At 41.6% G+C, this 19,763-nt stretch overlaps 1 protein-coding gene across 4 annotated transcripts in view; it reads left to right on the top strand.

The window, feature by feature from the left end:
• The first annotated feature begins 1,582 nt into the window (after positions 1 to 1,582).
• LOC117271287 (triadin-like) overlaps positions 1,583 to 19,763 on the top strand; it is a 37,458-nt gene continuing 19,277 nt past the window's right edge. For 2 of the 4 annotated variants that reach the window (XM_033649445.2, XM_078173725.1), the window contains exon 1: positions 1,583 to 2,031. The gene's annotated coding sequence lies outside the window, so the exon portion shown is untranslated. Of the gene's footprint in view, positions 2,032 to 10,696; positions 10,826 to 19,763 lie in introns of all 4 variants that reach the window. The other 2 variants (XM_078173726.1, XM_033649440.2) reach the window with 2 other exon arrangements.

Here is a 19,763-nt window from a genome sequence, read left to right as displayed (position 1 = left end):
GTTGTAGTTGTAGCTGTGGGCACAAATTAATATATTTGATCTCCTGCTGTGCAAAAAGTGCTGGTGCTGTTGTTATTTGGGGACCTACCAGTTATTCTAAGGGACAGTGTGTGAGATTTAGGGGGATATAGTGACATCTGGTGGTGAGAACTGCAGATTGCAACCAGCTGAAACTTCTCCTGGTTAGAATTCCTTCAGTATTTACTCAGGAGGTTTTTACCAGGAGCATCCACAGAGGTCTCTTCCTCTCCAAAACAAACAGACCAGTAGATTTTAACGGGTAAAAACATTTCACAAAGCAGTTCCACGTTACAAATCAGTGTTTCTGCTACGCTCTTTGGCTTGTCCACTAGGCCACTAGCCCAGCACCTGCAAATGTGTGCTCAGGTTATTTCTGATCCAGACATTCAGGAGGTTTTTATAGGGAGGTGTTCTCCTCTTTAAAACAAATATACCAGGTGATTAAAATTGGTAAAAACGCTGAATAAAGCAGTTTCGCATCCAAGTGATTCTTTGATGCTGTTTGGCCATCCTGGTCTCACTCTGAAGTCGTCGAAATCCAACGCTTGGGCAGTGACTTTGACTGTTGAATAAAGCTGTCCTTTAACGTCGGCATGATACATGGCTGGTTGCCATAATAGTTTAAATGCGCCCAGCGGCGTCAGAGGGAAACGCGGCAGGACAAGAACGAAAGTTAAGGCGTCAAAAGTCCAAGTGGGGCGGGTGGGAGCAGTGGTGGATGGGTCCAACAAACACAGACTTTCACCCGAGAGAGCAGTGTTTGTGTCCCGTAAGATTCTAAAGCCTGAATTTGTTCTGTCTGGGGCGCCCACTAGCTGAGTGGGTAGAGTGGGTGTGCTATGTACAAAGGCACTGTCCTTGCTGCTGTGGCTGTGGGTTCAATTACAGCCTGTACCCCTTACCCCCCCCTCGTTTATACTTAAACTGTCCTATCTAATAGAGCCGAAAAAATAGAAATGGAATTTGGTTTGTCCCTTCTGGTCTACTGTAGAAACATGGCAGTTCAACATGGCAATCTCTGTAGATGAGGACCCACTCCCTATATTGATATAAAAAGACTCATTCTAATGTAACAAAAACACAACAATTCTTATTCTTATTAAGAAAATATACCAATTATATTCCATTTCCACCAGTATATCCCCCCCAGTCCTACACACTGGACCTTTAACACTGTCAAATAATACTATGATAAATGAAAGAAAATTAATGATGGCACCACTTCAGTCACTTTACAGGTGTATGGGGATTGGACAGGTCAGTAAAGGTGAGGTCAGGAATGGAGTAATGAGCCTCTCGGAGGAGGAAACACTGATGGAACATCAGCTGTTCGCTGCCGCTGGCTGCCTCCATCATTATAACATGATTAATACGTTCTGTGTTTCCGACACACACAGCACAGGAGACTGTTAGACCTTCATGTCTTCAATTTATTCTTTCCTCCTGTCTCCTTCTCTTGATCTTAAAGAGAAGATAAACCCAGGTTTCTTTCACTCCTCTGTCTCTCCCCTCCCTGCACTCCTGCTGTCTCTCTATTTTGGACCCTCAGAGGGGGCAGGGTGACTCTCAGTAGGTCAACCCCTCTCCTCTCTGTCGGCCTCTCTCTTTCTGTCCCACTCGCTCAGCAGTTAACCAGCTTAAGCTCTGAAACTTTGACTCAAGAATTTCCTGGAAACAAACTGAAACCGTGCAGAATTTTGAAATTAACAAGAACAATAAAAGCAAAAAACAAAGAAGTATTTACTGGATTTCGTTCCTTGGATTTTTCTCCTGTGGGGAAGGTTTTAGTGTATTTTTAGACCTGCTGTGATCCAGCTTAACCACAATTGCTGTGCGCTTTTTGCTGCCGGATTTGAGTGTTGCCTCCATCGTCTTTTTCTCACAATCAACCGGGGCCAAAGAGGATTTAACGAAGGAGTTACATGCGCGTTTCTATGGTAACGGCGCATTTCCAGAGCCTTTGAAGGACTGAAGGTTATCACTGAACATCCAGCAGACTCAAAGCCCAAGGTAGTGTAAAAATCCATGTCACTGTGGCTGAACTTTATAATAATGATCTGACGCTGATGTTATAAAATGCTGGAGGTCTGTGCAGTTATTCTGCCTTATTGCCATTTAAAACACCTGTTAAAGGTTAGCTGCTACTGATGAGATACACCCAAACTTTATCAAGTCAGGAACTGCAACTTTAATGGTGCTTAAGGAATTTTAATGTCATGATCAAATAAACCAAAACGAATGACTAGTTGTGTTATAACAGTACATGTAAGCTATATAAAGCTCCTGTTGATACTTAATCATGTCTTCTCTCACATTACCTAAGTCACATTGATTTATCTTCACATTTATAATAATAAAAAAAAACAATGGGCCTTTAAAAACCAGTCACAAGTTGCTTTAAAAAATACAATACAATAAAAGAAAAACAAAATATTTAAAAACAGGGATTTCAAGAAGTGGTCAAGCAGAGAAATAAAATGTGAAGTAACAACTAGAACTGTGAAGCGATTAAAGAAATTAATCTAATTAACTACATGCTCTGTGATTAATTCATCTAAATCAATCATATACATCAACTTCTGCTGTGAAAGTATTCATTCTGACAGATGTTTCATAGTAAAGCTGCTGGTTTTCGGACACAACTGTCCCCCTGTCCCCTACCACTGAAACTGGTCTGCATAGACTTACTCAGTCTGAACAATTGGTCGAGTGTGGCTTGACGAGGCTGGCTGCTAACGCTAGCATCAGAGGCTGTGCTAGCCCGGACATCCGGGTTCGCTGCTAAATGCTTTGTGTTGAGGGGATATTTCAGGCTTGACGTACTCCGATGGTACGAAGATTTCGTACTCACAGAGAATGGTAACCCTATCTACAGTTCCATCTGGGCGTTTTTTAAATGTAAATGTTCCATTCATGGGGCCAAGCAGCGTCTTATTGTCTGCCTCCACAACACATTCTCACTCCGACCTTGTCACATATCAATGTTTGGTCATTGACTTCCCATGTCCACATACGACGTGCAAGGTACCCTGGGTGTGTTGGTTGTTGATGTTCTGGGACACCGTGTCAAGTTCTGCCTGTTACATGCATTGTCTTCTTAGAAAGATACACTTACGTTTTCACGGGAAATTTACTGTCTCTTTCAAAATAAACGCATTATGTCGGTACTACACCACGCACTGACATTTCTTTTCCTTCAACAACAAAAGCACGTGGTTACGTTTAGGAAAAAAGAACAGGGTTTGGCTTTAGAATATTATGGGACACAAACAGCTCTCTCTCGGGTGAAAGTCTGCGTTTGTTAGACCGAGACACCACCCCTCCACTGACCCCATTTTTGCTGCCTTACCTTTCATCCTCGTCCCATTGTGTTTCCCCCTGACGCCCTCAGGCGCTGTTAAACTATAACTGCAACCAGCTTCTGACGCTGTAAGCCACTGCCCAAGCGCTGGATTTCAATGACTTTGGAGTGAGACCTGGCTCGCCTCCATCATGTGACAAAGTCACTGTGGCCTTCAGTGATGCACCGGGTCAAAGAGTACCACGGAACGCGATTAATCAGTGTTAATTATTATAATAATTAACGTTAAAACATTAAAAAAATCTTATTTTTTAACTTTGTAGAACAAAATATACTTTGATATTTTTCCCTTCATGACTAAACGCTGAATCGTTGCTCTGTTTCCACTTACATACTGTAGTACATTTTATTACATCAAATATTTGATTATTACATCTCGAAAATGTACACAAGAGATTAACAAAACCTTTTTAAATGATCAGTTAAAAAGGGTTGCACTCTTGCACACTATCAGTAGAAAATGTATTGAGAAAAGCAACTCACTCACGGTCCACTCCTCATTTTCCTTCACACCTGTTGTGACCAGTTGTCTCCAACATTTTTGGCTTGTGACTCCTTAAAATGAGGCAGTGTGTTTGGTGCTTGTTCCTCCTTTACACAGATCAAGTCCCCCGTTCAATCAACGACTAATTGTTTAATATCAGGAATTCTTAGTGACCTGAGGAGTTGAAAGAATTCAGTATTTAACGAGAAAATGTGTAATACTGTTTCTTTCTTTTCTCTTGTATCATTTTGGGATGTCTCAGACGTATCTTGGGATCAGAAGGGGGTCCCGACCCCCAGGTGGGAAACAACTGCATTTGAAAATATTTGCTTTGATGTGATCTTTTAATGATCTGTTACCTTTTGTTTCTCTCTTTTATTTCTGTCTTCTAACAGTGCCATAGTGTAATTGCTCGGATGTAACCAAGAGGCTTTTTTTATCAGTGCACATAAGCTGAACACATCAACTCAGCTGTAACTCCAAGGGGTCAGGACACGATTAATGGGAGACGGTCTGCTATATGAATTTGTGTTCACCTTTGGCAGTTTTTTCTATTGGTCACAGAGAGAGATGCAGGACAGATAGTAAGATAAGATAAGATAAGATCTTTATTGTCTCCCTTAGTAATGACAGTAGCTTACAGCAGCAATAATGAAATTAATAATATAATTAATATTACAGGCTATTGTGGTACAATATGTTGAAAGTATATATTAATATTTGATGGTATACATATGTGACAATAGTCATATGTGTATAATAACAGTAAAAGTATGACTAATGATGGCAGCAGCAGCAGGAGGCATCTGGCAGGACCACGGCAGCAGCACAACCACACACATCACACCATCCAGGCACCGCTGCGATATGAGTTAACCTGAGAGACAGTGGAGCACAAAGGCTCCGGAGAAGAAGCCGAGTTAGTGACATGCAGTACGGCCAAGTTAGCAAGATGCAGTAATAGGACATGAGAGAGAGAGAGAGAAGTTGCCCGGTGTATTATAGGGGGGTCCCCTGGCAGACTAGGCCTAAGTCAGCCTAACTAGGGGCTGGTACAGGGCAAGCCTGAGCCAGCCCTAACTATAAGCTTTATCAAAGAGGAAAGTCTTAAGTCTAGTCTTAAATGCGGAGACGGTGTCTGCCTCCCGGACCGTAACAGGAAGATGATTCCACAGGAGAGGAGCCTGATAGCTGAAGGCTCTGGCTCCTGATCTACTTTTGGTAACCTTAGGGACCACGAGTAACCCTGCGTTCTCAGAGCGCAGTGTTCTGGTGGGATAATATGGCACTATGAGCTCTCTAAGATATGACGGAGCCTGACCATTTAGAGCTTCCAAACATCTAGTGTTTTCTATTCTTTAATTTTCATGAAATATCAAATAATTTTACCTCTTTGGGCCTTGAAACAGTTATTTCAGTGAAATCAATGTTAGTTTTAATTAGCTATTTTTGATGCAGTCTTAGTCTTTAGTTTTAGTGACATTTTATTAATTTTTGTCCTTCGTAATCTGAGTCTAGTTTTGGTTTTTAGTACAGTTTCAGTCAAGTTTTAGTCAAAATGTTTTTTGTTTAAAGATATTTTTTTGGGCATTTTAGTCTTTAATTGACACAACAGACAAGTGTGAGGGGGGAGAGAGAGGGGGAGTGATATGCAGGAAATGGTCACAGGCTGGAGTCGAACCCCCTGCGGCAACAGCCTTGTGCATGGGGCGCCTGCTCTATCCACTAAGCCACAGACACCCCATAGTCAAAATGTTGTTTGTCTTTAACTAATTCAATTCCACTAATTAAGGTACTTGAAATTGGAATCGCGTTGTCAGGTTGTATCACGTTAAAATTTAATTTGGGCATAATTTTATCCATAACTACAAATAACATATACTCACTCACACCCCTGCATTTCTTCAGCAGGGTTTTTGAAAGGTTTAATGGCTGATTTATGAGCACAGACTTGTTGATCATCTCAAACTAGTATAAATAATTTGAGACAATAATCTGTGCCCAGCTTCATTGTAAGCTCTGACTTATTGATCTCACTGTTAAGCAGCATTAAAAAGTAATTTTATTTCAGCCGGAATTCTTTCTAAATCTGAAATATTCGTCTGGAGTTTTAAACTCATGTCCTCTCTCAGGGGTGGGGATTAAAACTGGACTTTGTCCTGCTGCTCACTCTGCTAACAAGCTCCACCGTCCACAGTCAGACACACACGGCTGTGTTTTTACCACCGAATTACAGCTCACAACTCACGCTAGCAGTTGACGCTACTCAGGTGTGAGTGTATTGCAGGCTAGCATTCTGGCTCCAGCTATCTACCACCAGCATGGTGGCGGTCTTATCTCATACCGCTTATACGGCGATAGAAATAATCGCAAGCACGGCTGTTCTCGGCCATTAAGCCATTTTTAAAATAGTGATGCAGTTGTTAACATTGTCGCCTCATAGCAAGAGAGTTCCTGGCTCGAACCCAGAGTTTACATGTTCTCCCCGTGTCAGCGTGGGTTTCCTCCAGGTACTCCAGCTTCCTCCCACAGTCCAAAGACATGCAGGTTACTTGGTGACTCTAAATTGTCCGTAGGTGTGAATGTGAGTGTGAATGGTTGTCTGTCTCCATGTGATGTGATAATCTGGTGACCTGTCCAGGGTGTACCCCACCTCTCGCCCAATGTCAGCTGGGATAGACTCCAGCCCGCCTGTGACCCCCAACAGGATAAGCAGTTACGGAAAATGAATGAATGAATGTTATTTACAATTCTCCTCTCCTCTCCCCAACTGGCCACCAACATTAGATGTTGATATTTGGTATAATGTAGGTTGTGACATCAGCTGACCAAGGTTTAATGACAGGACGACGTCTAATGCCAACGTCAGTTTGACAAAGAATAATGACAGATAACGTTTTTTTATTTTGTTGGCCTTTAGCTGTGTTGTTAATAGGGCTGTCAAAGTTAATGAGTCGACACAAATTCCTATTAATGCTACTAATTATTCTGATGCACAATTAACACGTGCCTTCTGTAATTATGACCCTCGGCCCACCCTGTAGTTTGGGAAACCAGGAAGCAATGCAGCAGTAGCAGGAACAAACCTCTGTGAGCGGACATGGATAAAGAAAGGCATCTTTTGAATGGCAAGTTCAGCTTCAAAGCACTGCCTGATGGTTCTCACAAGACCAGTTATTTGCATTTACTGTCAAGCTGTTGTTGAGCTGCTTAAAAAACAGGAGACGTTTAGTTAACCTTTACGAGTGTAAAGTTGGACACTACATTGTGTTAGCATTGTGTTACATTCAGGTCAATATGTCCATCTGTTGTTGCTTGTTGGGCTTGAGTTGACCATGGTGTGCTTATATTTTGAGCATGCAGTACCTTTGAGGTTATTCTAGAGAATATTCTGAACAGTATTTGTCATTGTTTTGAATTGTTGCAATAATAATAAACATACATTTGCACAGATGAAGCATATTTGTCCACTCCCATGTTGATAAGAGTATTGAAAACTAAATAAAAACTAAAATATCCCTTCAAAGTACATTTTGAACAGATAAAAAATGCGTGATTAAGCGTGAGTTAACTATGGACAATCATACGATTAAATATTTTAATCAATTTACACCCCTAGTTGTTAAGTAACCAATTCGACATCTTCCAATCATCAATCAATCAATCAATCAATCAATCAGTTTTATTTATAAAGCCCAATATCACAAATCACAATTTGCCTCACAGGGCTTTACAGCATACGACATCCCTCTGTCCTTAAGACCCTCACAGCAGATAAGGAAAAACTCCCCAAAAAACCCTTTAATGGGGGAAAAAATGGTAGAAACCTCAGGAAGAGCAACTGAGGAGGGATCCCTCTTCCAGGACGGACAGACGTGCAATAGATGTTGTACAGAACAGATCAGCAAAACAAATTAACAGTAATCCACATGACACAATGAGACAGAGAGAGAGAGAGAGAGAGAGATGCAGGACAGATAGTAAGATAAGATAAGATAAGATCTTTATTGTCTCCCTTAGTAATGACAGTAGCTAACAGCAGCAATAATGAAATTAATAATATAATTAATATTACAGGCTATTGTGGTACAATATGTTGAAAGTATATATTAATATTTGATGGTATACATATGTGACAATAGTCATATGTGTATAATAACAGTAAAAGTATGACTAATGATGGCAGCAGCAGCAGGAGGCATCTGGCAGGACCACGGCAGCAGCACAACCACACACATCACACCATCCAGGCACCGCTGCGATATGAGTTAACCTGAGAGACAGTGGAGCACAAAGGCTCCGGAGAAGAAGCCGAGTTAGTGACATGCAGTACGGCCAAGTTAGCAAGATGCAGTAACAGGACATGAGAGAGAGAGAGAGAAGTTGCCCGGTGTATTATAGGGGGGTCCCCTGGCAGACTAGGCCTAAGTCAGCCTAACTAGGGGCTGGTACAGGGCAAGCCTGAGCCAGCCCTAACTATAAGCTTTATCAAAGAGGAAAGTCTTAAGTCTAGTCTTAAATGCGGAGACGGTGTCTGCCTCCCGGACCGTAACAGGAAGATGATTCCACAGGAGAGGAGCCTGATAGCTGAAGGCTCTGGCTCCTGATCTACTTTTGGTAACCTTAGGGACCACGAGTAACCCTGCGTTCTCAGAGCGCAGTGTTCTGGTGGGATAATATGGCACTATGAGCTCTCTAAGATATGACGGAGCCTGACCATTTAGAGCTTCCAAACATCTAGTGCCAGCAGCATCTTGACATAGAATAACAATATTTAGATGTATGGTATGGAGAACAAAGCCCTACAACTGCAAAACTTTCATTCCAACCGAACTTTAACCTCTGTCCAAAGTAAGAGTCAAATGTCTTTTTACATCACATTGACATCCGTTGCCAGCTGGGTTATTTTGAGTGACCAATAGTCCACTGACATTTTAGTCCTGTCTCATCTCATCAGTGAAAACTAAACATAGATTTCGTCATAGTTATTATTATCCAAGATGTATTTTTAGCTTGTCAACATCTTGTCTTTGTCATGGAAAAAAAGGTTAATGAAATGAAGACTGATTGAAACTGTCTGAAAATGTTAAAGGGGAAATATTGTATTGTAATCTTGTCATATAATTTTAAATGCTAAATCTTAATCCAAACAGTAACATAACTCTAGCTGTCAGATAAATGTAGAATTAAAAGTGTTATATTTCCCACTGACATGTACACGTCTTCATAAGCAGCACCATGCATATTTGTCATTAAGTTTTTGCACTTGTATCGAGAGCGGATGCTTTTAATGACTCACACTCTCCACGGCGCCTTTGTTGCCTTTCATTTGCCCTCAAACACCAGTTAGTAGCCTGCACCCACATCATTCTAATTCTGTTCATTCCTTTGGTGTGGAGGAGGCAGCAGTTGGTGGTGTCCTTGTGTGTGTTTGGTGTGTGTGTGTGTGTGTGTGTGTGTGTATGTATAATGTGTGTGAAGCACTCTGTGGTAGCAACAGGTGGGCTGGGTCATCAGGACAGACACATAACGCACCAAAAGGGAAAAATGTTTGCAGACAGTGACTCACACTTTGACTTAGCTATAAAACACAGTCCTACATAAGAGAACGATACTGTAATTAGACACTTTGGAGCAGAGCGGTGAAGTGGATGATTGCACAGTGCAGCTTTCCCTCCTCTCTCTGCTGTAGGACGTTCACACTGCGCTCCAACCTTCTGTCATTGTGACATCGTGACTGTTTTACCTGCTGTGGATCAATGTGTTGGCCTGACCAGCCGTTGCCAGGGCTTCACTAGATCAATGGTTGGCTTTTAAATAACACAGACACACACACACACGCAGGCGCTCTCAGTTCTTCTTCTGAAATGACACACACCCCGGCTGTTGTTCACACGATCAATGGTTAGCTTTCTTGAATCAGATGCACACACAAATGCACACTTGAGTGTGCGTGGGCAGAATTATGTTAAATTGATTTTGTAGTTTGTTATCTGAATGCAGCAACAGAAAGGTCAGCCCGAGAACAGCTGCTGAATCAAAACACTTCAATTGTTCACATTACACAACCACCCTGGATCACATTTATACCAGATAGATAGATAGATAGACAGATCGATAGATAGATAGATAGATAGATAGATAGATAGATAGATAGACAGATCGATAGATAGATAGATAGATAAAATCACACATCAGATCTTGGTGAATGAATTATTCACATAGTATAATTTATTGAGAACAGAATGACGTAACAATGTTCAGTGAAAGGTAACAAAAAGCATAAAGATCACGCTCATTAAACTTGGGCACCAAACGCAGATTACCAATAACATCAACACCACTCGGTGCAGACCCAGCAGGAGCAGAAACTTCTGTATTAGACCCCCCAAGAGTGCTTCCCCTCACTGATTAAGTGCAATCTAGACTCCTCCAACTCCAACTGCATCCTCTCAGTGCTCTGCCTCTCCAGCTCAAGCTTCTCTGCCTGCTGAAGTTTCTCTAATTCAAGCTGCTTTTCTCTGTCTACTTTTAACTTTGACTTCTGCTCAAACTGCATAGCTAACAGCTCTTTCTGCTGCTCAGAAGTCAAACCAGCTGTCTGCACAACTGCTGGCAAAGACAACGACACAGGCGCTGACTTCTCTGCAACACTTGTCAAATCAAAGATGACAAAACCTCATTTATAATCTCATCTCTAGATATTTTCTCTGCAACTACAATGTCATTATGGTCAGATCTTTACAGCAGCTGATCCAGACAGTTTCTCCCTAACTACCTACCTGAGCTATCTAAAACCCAACCCCAGTCTTCCTGTGGTTCTTCGGCAGGTGGATGAAGCATGAACCCAGTGAGTCTGTAAAACAAACTGCAATAGGTGACGCACAAAAACTCATGGATGCCCCTGGGATAGCTGACAGTCACAATCCACAGAGGAAGGTGTCCTACCACCAGATCAGGTACTGACTTGCCAGCGAGGGGTAGACGCCACCATGGCTACCACTGAGCAAGAGACGGGGAAAAAAGTTCATACATAGCTAATGTTACTGTCGTCAGGTTGCTTGTTAGCTAGCTAGCTAGCTAGCTCGCACTATCTGGCGTCTGTCATCTGTCCTGTTCTGCAAAATTGATACGATAACATGCCTGCTAGTATAACTATGCTGCCTCGTAATGTTAGCTGGTTAGCTAGCTAGCAGAAGTCCCCTGTCGTCTGTCGTTCATCAAATGAAGCATGATGAATGCGGCAAACGCGATCGGTAGGATGACTGAGACTGATACTGTAGATGCCGGATGAAAATCTAGATGGCTCGCAGCTTCCTGTTTAGAATAGTTACGTATGCCTGAACGTAACTGATGCAGTGACGTAGTGAGTGGTGTCCCAATTCCTAGGGAAAGATTTCTACCCCTACCCGTCGTTGCTTCATTTTGAGGGCCAAGGGGTAGTATTGGGGGGGGGGGTATTGGGATTAGGCCTAAGTCACCTAATCAGCTGTGCAATCAAACCATGCCTTCCACTACCTGTGGCACAAAACCTTTTTAATAAACAAACCTTAATGGATTAGCCCCCTTCTGTTACGGTGAGATTTGTTATGGGTAACCCATCACCAGGATATATGTTGGCATTGTATGTTTTTGCTATCCACGGATCCGTCACATTTGCATGCTGTTATGTAGTGGATACGTTGAAACATCATATTTTAACAACGTAAGAAAAAATGTTGGTATATATTTCTGCACAACACAGATACGTTACATTTCAGCCCGTTCTCATTACGAAGTTGTTGGAATAAGAAAGACCTTTAGCGGCAGTATGATATGCTGCCGGGTGGCATCAGTATGTAACACGACTGGAAGTAACCTTTTGCAGCGTTATGATATGCTGTAAGTCGCCCGAACGGCAGCTGTCACGGCAGTGTATGTGGATGGACAGCGTTAGTTCCTAAAGCGGCCGGACAGCACCTGTCACAGGGGTATGATCAGTGGTGAACGGCGTCAGATTGAAACGCTGCCAGTAACAATCTAATATAACTGTAAAGTCCCTAGAGCAGGTGGGAGGGGTGGTGGATGGGTCCAACAAACCTGGGACTTTCACCCAAGAGCCTGGTGTTTGCTTCCTGTATGAATGCAGAGCCAAACCATGATATTTTTTTCTAAACTGAACCATGTGCTTTTATTGATGTCTCGTCAGTGGTAGCAGCGTCCTTGAACATCAACAGCAAACACAGAAGGATACCTAGTTCATAATATGTAGACATGGATGGCCACTGACAAAACGGTGAAATGTGACAACCTGGGATGAGAACGTGTTGTACAGTCGCACATTTTTATGAAACTTTATGTTTCAACAGCGCTGTGGTTAGGTTTGGGTACAAAAACCACTTAGTTATGGTTAGGAAAAGATCATGTTTAGGCTTAAAAAAACAGTTTGTGGCACAATTCCAGCTGGAAACACAGTGATGTCATTTAACCGCTGGCTGTCCAGGTGGTGTCCAGCAAACGATGTGGGTTTTGTTAATAATTGGCAAACTTTCTGGGGAAAACCTGGTCTTATTAGGAGAGACGGCATTCACCCCACTTTGGATGGAGCTGCTCTCATTTCTAGGAACCTGGCAAATTTTATTAGTAATTTAAATCCCTGACAACCCAGAGTTGAGACCAGGACAGAGAGTTGCAGTCCTAAACGCCTCTCTGAGCTTCTAGTTCAGTTACCCAGCCATAGTTTTCATAGTTTTATACAAACGGTGTCTGTCCCCCGACCACCTAAATTATTTAAATCCAAAATTAAACAAAGAGGAGTTGTGCATAACAACCTCATAAAAATTAAAACCTCTTCTGTGACAGAAAGACAAAACAGGAGAATTAAATGCGGACTGTTAAATATCAGGTCTCTATCGTCTAAAGCAGTGTTAGTAAACGAATTAATATCAGATAATCATATTGATTTATTCAGTCTCACTGAAACCTGGCTGTGTCAAGATGAATATGTTAGTCTAAATGAGTCCACTCCTCCCAGTCATAATAATACCCACATTCCTCGAGGCAGCGGCCGAGGAGGGGGAGTTGCAGCCATTTTTAACTCTAGTCTGTTAATCAGCCCTAAACCTAAACTAGATTATAATTCATTTGAAAGCCTCGTTCTTAGTGTTTTACATCCGACCTGGAAAACCTCGCAGCCACTTTTATTTGTTATAGTGTACCGTGCTCCTGGCCCGTATTCTGAATTTGTATCTGAATTCTCAGAGTTTTTATCCAGTTTAGTTCTTAAATCAGATAAAGTTATTATTGTAGGCGATTTTAACATTCATGTCGACGTTGATAATGACTCCCTGGCTACCGCGTTTATCTCATTAATAGACTCCATTGGCTTCAGTCAGGGTGTACATGAACCCACTCACTGTTTTAACCATACCCTCGATCTAGTTCTGACGTATGGAATTGAAATTGATAACCTAAAAGTCTTTCCACAGAATCCCTTGCTATCAGATCATTATCTGATTACTTTTGATTTCTTTTTACTCGATTACACGCCACTCAGCAACAGTTACTATACTAGATGTTTATCAGATAGTGCTGTCACAAAATTTAAGGAAAAGATTACTTCGTCGTTAAATTCAATACCAATACCTTCAGTAACAGAGGTTTCCCGTGCCGACTTTAACCTCTCCCAAATTGATCATTTTGTTGATAGCGCCGTAGGCTCGCTGCGAACAACGCTCGACTCTGTAGCTCCTCTTAAAAAGAAGTTAACAAAGCAAAGAAAGTTTGCTCCTTGGTATAACTCTCAAACCCGTAGGTTAAAACAAATATCGCGAAAATTTGAAAGGAATTGGCGATTAACCAAACTGGAAGAATCTCGTTTAATCTGGACAGACAGTCTCAAAACTTATAAGAGGGGCCTCCGCAATGCCAGAGCAAACTATTACTCAGCATTAATAGAAGAAAACAAGAACAACCCCAGGTTTCTTTTCAGCACTGTAGCCAGGCTGACTGAGAGTCAAAGCTCTATTGAGCCTTGTATTCCTTTAGCCCTTAGCAGTAATGATTTTATGAGCTTTTTTAATGACAAAATTCTAACTATTAGAGGCAAAATTCATGACCTCCTGCCCTCAGATGGTAGGCCTACCTATCTAACCTCAAACACAGCTGTAGAATCTAATATATATTTAGATTGCTTCTCCCCAATTTCTCTTCAAGAATTGACCGCAGTGATTTCTTCATCTAAATCATCAACGTGTCTCTTAGACCCCATCCCAACTAGGCTACTTAAGGAGGTCTTTCCTTTAGTTAACACTCATATATTAGATATGATCAATATATCCTTATTAACAGGCTATGTACCACAGTCTTTTAAGGTAGCTGTAATTAAACCTCTCCTAAAAAAGCCCACCCTGGATCCAGAGGTGTTAGCCAACTATAGACCAATATCTAATCTTCCCTTTATGTCAAAGATCCTTGAGAAAGTAGTCGCAGACCAGCTGTGTGATTTTCTCCAGGATAATAATTTATTTGAGGAATTTCAGTCAGGATTTAGAGTGCATCATAGCACTGAGACAGCTCTAGTTAAAATTACAAATGACCTTCTGATTGCTTCAGACAAAGGACTCGTCTCTGTTCTTGTTTTATTAGATCTTAGTGCGGCGTTTGACACAATTGACCATCAAATTCTACTGCAGAGACTGGATCACTTAATTGGCCTAAAAGGTTCAGCACTAAGCTGGTTTAAATCTTATTTATCTGATCGTTTTCAATTTGTTGACGTTCGTAATGAATCATCCTTATGTACCAAAGTTTGTTTTGGAGTTCCGCAAGGTTCTGTGCTCGGACCAATCCTATTTACTCTATATATGCTTCCTTTAGGTAACATCATTAGAAATCACTCTATAAATTTCCATTGTTATGCGGATGATACACAGTTGTATTTATCGATGAAGCCAGAAGAAAGTAATCAATTAACTAAACTCCATAACTGCCTTAAAGACATAAAAAATTGGATGAGCACCAATTTCCTGATGTTAAATTCAGACAAAACTGAAGTTATTGTTCTTGGCCCCAAACAACTCAGAGACTCTTTATCTGATGACATAGTTTCTCCAGATGGCATTGCTCTGGCCTCTAGCACTACCGTAAGAAACCTCGGAGTAATATTTGATCAAGATTTGTCTTTTAATTCTCATTTAAAGCAAACCTCACGGACTGCATTTTTTCATCTGCGTAATATTGCGAAAATTAGGCCTATCCTGACCCGAAAAGATGCAGAAAAATTGGTCCACGCTTTTGTTACCTCAAGGCTGGATTACTGTAACTCTCTATTATCAGGTAGCTCTAGTAAGTCCTTAAAAACTCTCCAGCTAATTCAGAATGCAGCAGCTCGTGTACTAACAGGAACTAAGAAACGAGATCATATTTCTCCTGTTTTAGCTTCTCTGCACTGGCTCCCTGTAAAATCCAGAATTGAATTTAAAATCCTACTGTTAACTTATAAAGCTCTAAATGGTCAAGCTCCGTCATATCTTAGAGAGCTCATAGTGCCATATTATCCCACCAGAACACTGCGCTCTGAGAACGCAGGGTTACTCGTGTACCCTAAAGTCTCCAAAAGCAGATCAGGAGCCAGAGCCTTCAGCTATCAGGCTCCTCTCCTGTGGAATCATCTTCCTGTTACGGTCCGGGAGGCAGACACTGTCTCCACATTTAAGACTAGACTTAAGACTTTCCTCTTTGATAAAGCTTATAGTTAGGGCTGGCTCAGGCTTGCCCTGTACCAGCCCCTAGTTAGGCTGACTTAGGCCTAGTCTGCCGGAGGACCCCCTATAATACACCGGGCTCCCTCTCTCTCTCTCTCTCTCTCTCTCTCTCTCTCTCTCTCTCTCTCTCTCTCTCACTCTCATCCTATTACTGCATCTTGCTAACTCGGCCATTCTGGATGTCACTAACTCGGCTTCTTCTCCGGAGCCTTTGTGCTCCACTGTCTCTCAGATTAACTCATATCACAGCGGTGCCTGGACAGTGTGACGTGTGTGGTTGTGCTGCTGCCGTGGTCCTGCCAGATGCCTCCTGCTGCTGCTGCCATCATTAGTCATTAGTCATACTTCTACTGTTATTATACACATATGACTATTGTCACACAAGTATGCTGTCTGATATTAATACATACTTTCAACATATTGTACCACAGTAGCCAGAACTATAACTATAATATTATTACTTTCATTAATGTTGTTGTAAGCTACTGTCATTACCTGCATCTCTCTCTCTCTCTCTCTCTCTCTCTCTCTCTCTCTCTCTCTCTCTCTCTCTGTCTCATTGTGTCATATGGATTACTGTTAATTTATTATGCTGATCTGTTCTGTACGACATCTATTGCACGTCTGTCCGTCCTGGAAGAGGGATCCCTCCTCAGTTGCTCTTCCTGAGGTTTCTACCGTTTTTTTTTCCCCCCGTTAAAGGGGTTTTTTTTGGGGAGTTTTTCCTTATCCGCTGTGAGGGTCTTAAGGACAGAGGGATGTCGTATGCTGTAAAGCCCTGTGAGGCAAATTGTGATTTGTGATATTGGGCTTTATAAATAAAATTGAATTGAATTGAATTGATGCCCTAGTAAAAAACTATGGCTATTCATGGGATCATCTCAGCAGGAATTGCAGCGATGTGCTTTATATTGCACTATCCCCAGTGAAAACAGTTTTGTTGCTATTCTCCAACAGTGGTCTGCAGCTTGACAGGCATCTCATCAAGGTACCTAGCCTGATATTGTTAGAAAACTAATTGAAAGAACGAGACACTGCTGGAGTAGGAGGACACGGGCAAAAGGAAGGGAAAGGGAAATGGGGATTGACGAACAACAAGGGTGTGGTGGGGAACACTAGGGTGGAGCAAACAAGACTAACACAGAACAGGTGTGAAGGGAAGACTCTGGGAACAGGGAAGGACTAATAAGACAGGTGTGACAGAAAACAGGCGGGAAAACACAAAGACAGGAAGTAAAACCAGACATGATACACAAGGAGAGAATCTACAAAACAAAACAACTCATTCTGATAATCTAATTCTGCCACGTATAGTGTAATGAGCGCACTTCCATTGATAGGAGCTTGGAGGCATTCGTACACAGAGGGTGGGTTGTGGGTGGACGGAGGGATTTTGGGGCCTAATATTGAAATTCTGCCCTCAGGCCCTCTAACAGGTTGATCCAGCCGTGTTTAAGCGCTCTTGCATTTTGCATCAAGCTCTAATACTTGTTGCTGAATCTCTGATTAATCGTGATCTTCTGCAGCCGAGCGTGTCAGCTGGGTTTGAGTGCACAGGCTACATCATAAGTTATCATCTAAGAAATTTACTCAAGTGGAAGTATATATTTATACGTTGAGGAAAAGCCTGAAATGTGCCTCAAGGTACAGCTATTTTTTTTAATGAGGAGAGAGGGGAACATTGTCACCAATCTACAGTCAGCTTCTATTAATTGACGGTGAAGATGAGAACCATTAGAGTCCAAGCTGCCACCTAATTGTGTCAACAAGGCTGTCATAATGAACGGTGTGAAATGCCTCAGCTGGACACAGAGCTTACAGGACTCACGTGGATCAGCATCCTTCAGGGGCCTCATTAATAACCTTGAGAAGGGCATATTTCTTCCAAGTGAGTCAGTCCCTATTTTAATTCAGATCTCCACAACAGTGTAGCGATCACTTTATATTTGCAGATAAGCTGTGTGAGAGGCAGGCGGAGAAACAGAAGGAAAAATAAATCATCTCAGGCGTTGATCGCAGCACGGCGCATAATGAACACAAACAACCTAACGCGGGGACATAATCATGTTATGGCGCGCGGCCCCGCTGCCATACAATGATGAAAACTTTCTTTAGAGAAGTAATTCGTCTTGTAGAGCAGATTTTTCAAAGTGAGATGGAATTTAATCTCCTCATCACCCCGGGTAATCTCTGTCTGTCTCCCACTCTTTCTCCTCCTCATCCTCGTAGAAAACATACTTGAGTTATTCACTGACATCCGTGTGAATAAACAGCTGCTGGGAGCATTAATCAAAAGACACATGACTGCAACAGACATGCCTGTTTTACATATGCTGATATTATTCACCAAACACAGATTAAAATGAACACAAATTGGACTCAGCAGTGAATTTATGGTGGGAAGATTTCAGTATCACAAGTCAGGCTTATATCAACATCATTATGGTCTATAATCCTGTGATGTGATCAAGTCACAACCTCCAGAGATGAAAAATGACGCTGTTGGAGCCATATGTTTGATTAGTGTGAAATGTAGGATTCCACCATGGTGGCTTATGTCATTGGCTAAGGCAGACTATAGTATTAAAGTTCATGCCAGTAAGCACAGGTGTTGCTGATGCTTGGAGTAAAATGTATACGGCTGTATTTACTGTAAGTTTGTGTTGATAATCATTGGGAAGTTATACTGGTTATACTAAAGACAGTGGTGAAAAAAATAAACAAGTAATGATATTCAGCATCGATAAAGATTGGAAGTAATTTTCTGTGTACACATCCAAACAATTCAGCCAGTTAGCAACCAGTAGCAGCTAAAATATAGGCTAGTCACTAAAAAGTGCCAAAAACTGCAGTTCCTCTAATGGCCACATGAGGCTGGCTTCAAAAGTGAGTCAATCACCACAGACTCCATGTTATGACCCCCCAACTTTACAGCAGAAATAAACATGTTTACAGGCTGGTACAAAAAACGATGCTGGTCTCTTAAGTTAATTTTAACTTTCATGACAACTTTTTGATTTATATGACCCACCTGTTTGCATTTTATTAAGGCTTAAAGTTATGCATATTTAAGGGTGGGGCTCTGTAAAACCAGGATGGCGATGACCAAAATGTCAAATTCAAGGCTTCAAACCGGGAGATCACAAACCAAAAGGTGACATCAGGGTGGTCCATTATCTTATACAGTCTGTGGTTTAGACACCAGGAGGCATCAATACAAAGTGAACCTTCCATCTCCACAATGCTCCAAAAGTTTCTGTAGTTTATTTAGAATTATTTTAATACAACCCAGTTGCCAGAGGAAAATATTTGCACTGTACGTTTCTGCGATCCAGGAATGCGTTACATGTGTGCACTGCTTTGTAGTGGATATGCTGAAACTCTACGTTTACGGCTTATCCTCCTGAGACCCTGTGCCATCATATGAGGACATCACATTCTGTGTTTGTTGGACCTTAAACTTCATTCTACTTAACTCAGACCTCTTGTCCTCATTCATGGATACTTTTTTGTGCCATCTTGTGGTAGTAAGAGCACAATACACTAACCCATGTAAAAACAAGATGGCAGCCATCTCTGCCAAGTCAGTCTGCAGCCGATTCTGACACCAAAGTGTTTAAGGTCCAAAACCTGATCACATTTTATGGTTGGAACTTGCTTATTTATGATTGATAATGTTTGTAGTTTGATATGGCAACAAATTTGACAGTAACAACAACAGTACAGTACAGTTGTTACAACAGTAACAAGCTTTTATTATCCTCTTATTTGAGGACGTTGGGACTGATTAGGTGCGACAGACTGTTCCTTCAGACATAAGGACAATCCTAGCTTGGAGTATGGATCAAGGAAAATTCATGCAGAGTTTCTAAATAAACAAATCACAGAGGGTTTGTTGCATTATTTGTAATTTAGTTTTTGCACAACAATGTTCAGGTGATCAGTTTTATACTTTATTACACACACCCCATATGAGGACATCTTTTTTTTCTTCAAAACTATTTCCTGTTCAAAGACATTGTTTTGTTTTATATATGTATCAGGCCCTACTGATCCCAAATAGCTAGGAGACATTAAACATGTATACAAATAGGAGCTGAGGTCTCAGGAGGTTTGAACACCCACGTTTAGTGGCACAAAAGCTGCTGGAAAG

The sequence above is a fragment of the Epinephelus lanceolatus genome, chromosome 13 (genome assembly GCF_041903045.1).
Source record: "Epinephelus lanceolatus isolate andai-2023 chromosome 13, ASM4190304v1, whole genome shotgun sequence".
NCBI classification, from domain to species: domain Eukaryota; kingdom Metazoa; phylum Chordata; class Actinopteri; order Perciformes; family Serranidae; genus Epinephelus; species Epinephelus lanceolatus.
The sequence above is the reverse complement of the archived record's forward strand: the minus strand, read 5'-3'. Positions and strand labels throughout refer to the sequence as shown.